The sequence below is a fragment of the Erigeron canadensis genome, chromosome 7 (assembly GCF_010389155.1).
Source record: "Erigeron canadensis isolate Cc75 chromosome 7, C_canadensis_v1, whole genome shotgun sequence".
Taxonomy (NCBI): Eukaryota; Viridiplantae; Streptophyta; class Magnoliopsida; order Asterales; family Asteraceae; genus Erigeron; species Erigeron canadensis.
Genome location: NC_057767.1, coordinates 20,433,178 through 20,439,008, shown reverse-complemented (window position 1 = coordinate 20,439,008; position 5,831 = coordinate 20,433,178). Strand labels below are relative to the sequence as shown.

The window sequence follows — 5,831 nt, the reverse complement described above, 5'->3', positions numbered from 1 at the left end:
TTTTTTCTAGGTTTTCAAATTAACTTATATATATATATATATAGGGTAGAGATCCTGGAAGAAGATGTCTTAAAAAGAGAAGGGAGAGAAGGTCATATAGGCCAATTAGAACGCTACATGTGTCAAAATGGAAAGAAAAAATGCGCGGTGGCATTTTGGTAAATAAATCAAACTTTTTTGAAGCTTGGTCAGCCTGGGTTCTGGGTCAGCTTGGGTTCTGATCAGCTTGGTAGGTCAACTTGGTCAGCTTGAGTTCTGGGTTAGCTTGGTTGCTCAGCTTGGTCTGGGTCAGCTTGGGTTCTGATCAGCTTGGTTGGTCAGCATGATCAGTTTGGTCAGATTGGGGTCAGGGTCTGATTGGGTCAGGCTGGATTAGCTTGGGGTTGGGTCAGCTTGGGGTTGGGTTGGGTCAGCTTGGGGTTGGGTTGGGTCAGCTTGGGGTCTGAGTCAGGTTGGGTCAGCTTGGTTAGCTTGGGTTGGGTCAGGTTGACACAATCTACACAAATGTAGATTATGGGTTTTGGGTCAGCTTGGGGTTGGGTTGGGTCAGCTTGGGGTCTGGTTCAGGTTGGGTCAGCTTGGTTAGCTTGGGTTTGGTCAGCTTGACACAATTTACACAAATGTTGATAATAAGTTTTAGATCAGCTTGTGGTTGGGTTAGGTCAGCTTGGGGTCTGGATCAGGTTGGGTCAGCTTGGTTAGCTTGGGTTGGGTCAGCTTAACACAAAACTACACATAATCTACACAAATGTAGATCCCAAGCTGACCCAGATTTCAGGCTGACCAAGTTGACCCATAACCCAGGATGACCAATCTGACCCAACCAAGCTGTCCAAGCTAGGGATGAGCCGAAAATCCCAAGTCCCAAGTCCCGTCCCGGTACCGTCCCGATCCCGGTACTGGGAAGTGGTACCGAGTCCCAAGTGGGATCGGGACCGGTATTAGAATTTGATGGTTTTCGGGATTGGGACCGGGACGGGACCGGGAAAATCCCACGAACTACGGGATTTCCCGTTACCGTCCTTATCCCGCCTTATTTGGGACCGGGACCGGTACCACATTTTTGGGATTTTCGAGACTGGTACCGTCGGTACCAGGACCGGTACGGGACGAGACCGGTCCCACGCCCATCCCTAGTCCAAGCTGACTAACCAAGTTGATCAGAACCCAAGCTGATCAAAACCCAAGCTGACCCAGAACCCAAACTAACCAAGCTGACCCAACCAAGCTGATCATAACCCAGACTGATCCAGAACCAGGCTGACAAAAGTTTGATTTATTTACAAAAAAGCCACTGCGTTTTTTTTTAAATCCACATGTCACATTCTGATTGGTTCATAAGACTTTCTCTCCCTTCTCTTCTTAAGACACCTTCTTATTTGATCTCTCTCTCATATATATATATATATAATGCATGATTATATGTGAAAGTCTTTGTCATGATGATGAAAGTATTAGTTGCTCTAATCAAATGAACTTCAAAACACTTAGTATCTTTTTCAGCGGATAGTGATATAGTTATCGGTTCAATTTTTTTTTACTAATTTTAAATCATTTAAATATCAAAATTACAAGAATATGTTGCTTTTGAGTTTTATGTCAATCTTCACTTACATGCATACTAAAGGAGGGTAACTTAGTTTTTAAAAAAAGCTTAGTTGTCAAGCAAACATGCATGCCACATTGGAAGCATGACATCAGGTGTGATGAAAATGGTGTGTTTTTGAAGGTGTAAAGAATGTGTGTTGTGAGTGTCTTGTGTGAGGAGGGGGTTTAGGGCGGGAATGTAAGTTCACATGGTTTTTAAATTTGAATACATAAATTTATATATTATTATTAATCTGTAAAAGAAGATAGAAGTACAAAGTAATTGGATACTTTCCCAATACACTCACATACACAAACAACTGATATACATATCTTGAATCTAACATTAAAAATACTCTTAATTTCTTTTTTTAAGAGTTTTTATTTGTTGATTCAACCTTATGTAAAAGTTCCAGTGGGAATTTTTTTTGGATAAAACTTCTGTAGTGGGATATAATCTTTGACTATCAGAAATCTAGATCCCTAATTGATAGAAAGGACAATACTCATCATCTATATACAAGTAAGTTAATTAATCGGTTGCTAAAATCTTTATTTCTTTATATATAGATCTGATAGAGTTTTTTTTATATATATAGATTTGGGTTTTGAGATTAAGTTTTATGATGTATTTATATATATAGATTAGATATGTGTTTTGTTTATATTTTTTATACTTTGCAGATTTAATGTTGGATTAAAATTTTTGGTAGGATGATGTAGTGGATAGGGAATGGAGAAAAAAAAAACAAAATATGGTTGCTTAACCATTAGAGGTTTGGGTCGGTGGAACTTAAATTGATATATCATCTGATTCAGCAGCAACATCAACAGTTTCTTCTTTGTATTCTGGTGTGAAATTGAAAACTATATATACACTAATTATATTTTGTTTATGTTCTTGCTTTTTGTTTTGCAGGTGTAAGAAAAGAAATTTTTTTACAACATAAGATATTGATAAGTTAATTAATCATCTACATATTGGTAAGTTAATAAATCAACTGCTAAAAGCTTTTTTTTCTTTATAAATTGATACAAAATTATATTTTCTAACCGAGAGATGAGTGGAGGAAGAATGGAGAGAGAAAAAGACAGTGATCCAAGCTTCTTTCATATCTAAAATTTCACCACTTTCTTTCATATCTTCCTTTTTCTTCAAACCTCAATCCAACTTTTGAAGGTGAGTATATACATATATATATATACATACATCTGGCTGATGATGATGATGATGATGATGATGATGATGATGATGATGATGATGATGATGATGATGATGATGGAAAGAAAAGCCATCTGGATGCAGCCAAGGTATATATATTTTTGATGGATATCAAATCTCAAATATATATATATATACACGAATACGAATCGTATTCTTATAAAAATATATGGGTTTTAATAGTTTGGGGTTTTTTATGTATGGGTTTTAAGCCGTCGATGATAACCATATTATTTTGGTGGGATTCAAGCTGGAGTTCAAGACTGGTGATACTGCAATCGGTATCTAATAAGCTATGTAAGGGATTGAATGTATATATATACATATATTATTATATTTGTATTTGTATATCCATATTTATGCATACATTTATTAATCGATTTGTTTATCCGTGTCTTGGATTAGATAAGAAAACGGCTTCTGATGATGATGCTATATTACGGCTGCTGCTACTCAACCTAATGTATATATATATATGGATATCAAATCTGAAATTTCTCTATATATATGAATCTATCATGTATATACAAATCTATTGGGTCAACCAAGTTTTGCTGTTTGTGTCGATCTATTTCATGGGTAATTTCTCTTTTTTTATAGATATGAAGTCGTAGATGGAAGAAGCAGGGACATGGATTAGAAGATTGGAGGTGTATGTGATTACATTTATGTATAGGTCATTTTTTTTATAGGAAAAGGTTTTTATATTGTTTTAATTTTGTATATAATATAATTATATTGTTTTATAATTTTAGAGATCTGACTTTTACACCTTGGATTTAGATTGCAGGAAATCTTGAGCTTAATAATGCACCTGGTCTTGAAAGAGGACCACAACTGGTCTTGAAAAAGAATGCAGCTGGAGCAGCATGAGGGGAAGAAAAAGATATATTGGTGGATGTTATTGATGATGATTTGAGTGGTAAGGATGATTTGAGTGGTAAGGATGGTTTAAACAACTATGGCACTAGGCCACTAAATTAACTATTTTCTTGGGGTTTATAGATTTGTATGAGAATGTTGGTTATAAAATGCGCATGAACACGGAAGGGCAAGAAAAGAAGGCAAAAGAAGTAATAGCAGGTGCGGGGATATAGACCGAATGGTTAGCATATAATCCAATGTTTTTCATGCTTTAAATGGTGTAATTTGCTTTAAATCAATAATAATAAATTTGCAGGTTAATGCATTTTGTTGGGTATCAATGTATAAAGAACTGTCACATGGTGTTACTTCTATATAGAATTTCCTATTGATAATGCTATCATTATGTTGCAGGTGGATTGTTGGGTGATATTAAGAATCGCTAGCGACCCATTAGGTTGGATACCGAGAATGTGTCTGGTGTCAAAGTTCTGGCTTGGGATCTGATGGTTGATCACTTACTGTACTACTTATATTTCTACATGCTCATGCAGCATTAACAATACACTTTGAGTAAATGTCAATGACCAGTTTTAGACACAAAAAAAATATCCGATATCATTAACATTTGTTGCTGCTGGAGATGGCAGCATATCTGTTACTTCTTATATACGTTTATAAGAGGGATGTAAGTCTCTGACTTGAGCCTTTTAAGTTGTTTTAATTGAGTAAGTATTAACATAAACTCTTGGGCACTAAATTTTCTTCTAGATCATTGCGAGATAAAGCATAACTTCTATCGATCCACTCATAAGTATCTAATACTAATTTCATTTTGTTGAGTGGTTCAGGTTATAACGTGATGAAGAACGAGAAACTTGTGTACAAGTTGAAGAGTGTGGATGGAAGCAGACCAGTTATGAGTCTTTCCAACGAGATGATTGATGGGTCAACAATTGAAGATAAAGAAACGGCCCTGGTGTGGTTGTATGAAGATGCAGACCCTGAATTTGGATCTTGTCAAGTTAAAGAACTCATCTATCATCTTGAGAGTGTGCTCGCCAATGAGCCTGTTACAGTGAAAAGAGGGCATAGTGTCGGGGTCAAATTACAAGTACGATTATGTTCAGTTTGCGCATTTGGTTTGCATATAATGGATCGGGATAGCAAATGGAATGCAGATAATTGGTTATTAGTATAACAAAAGGTTGGGAATTTAGGTTGTGTGACATTAAGAAGACTGATTCATTAGTGATAATGCTTTATTCTTAGTGCCAAATACCAATCATTCAGGATAAACAACAAGAAAACTACATAATGATGAAATAATTAAAAGTACAATGTGATTGTAGGAATGTATACTATATATACATGCTCCTAATTTTAGAAGTTAATATTATATCCATAGTTGAATCAAGTGTGATTTTATTATATCCATAGTTAATATTATATCTTATGCTTAGATCTTTTACTTGGTAATTCAACCAGTTGGTAATATATATCTTTCAGTTTGAGGTCTTAAATGTAACACATGATCATGTATAAGCTTACTTTACCGTTTTGTTTATAACGGAAACACTACTTCAAAAAAAATATTTTTAGATTAATGCCTTTGTATATTAAGTTTTGATGCATTGTGTATTTAGAGATGTGGCAAAATGGGTGAGTTGGGTAATGGGTCTAAAGGTGTTGGGCTATTAAAAAGATTTATATCTGAGTCACTGAGCATAAATCATCGGTCACATTACTACATTCTATGGACTGCCAACATTCACAAATTTGGCATAATGGATGGGACAAGTAACTAGGTGGGTTCTTTTTAGACGCCATAGCCTGATAGCCCATAAGTAAGCAAAGTAATTTAGATTTACAAACGTATTAATATGTAAATTACAGTTACAATCGTTGGTAGCACTATGCATAAGCATAACAACAATGGCCCTATGATGGAAATAATATGAAAAAACAACAGTAAGATTATCATCACATTAGACTAAGTTAGACTTGATACCTTTGATAATCTAGTAAAGGGTTCACAATTGCCTAAGTTGATGACTTGAGCCATTTAGGTTCAAGCCTGGGTTGCCTTTAGTTTGTGAACTGAGTCGTCTAAGTTAAGCACTAATGGCTCTTGCACGCCGTTATTTTTTGCGAGCCA

General features: G+C 35.5%; 1 long non-coding RNA gene across 1 annotated transcript; it reads left to right on the top strand.

The window, feature by feature from the left end:
* Positions 1-3,386: 3,386 nt before the first annotated feature.
* On the top strand, positions 3,387-4,944 carry LOC122608825. Its single transcript, XR_006325323.1, has 4 exons — positions 3,387-3,461; positions 3,593-3,731; positions 3,815-3,914; positions 4,088-4,944. It is a non-coding gene; the product is annotated as an uncharacterized LOC122608825 (long non-coding RNA).
* The last annotated feature ends 887 nt before the right edge of the window (positions 4,945-5,831 follow it).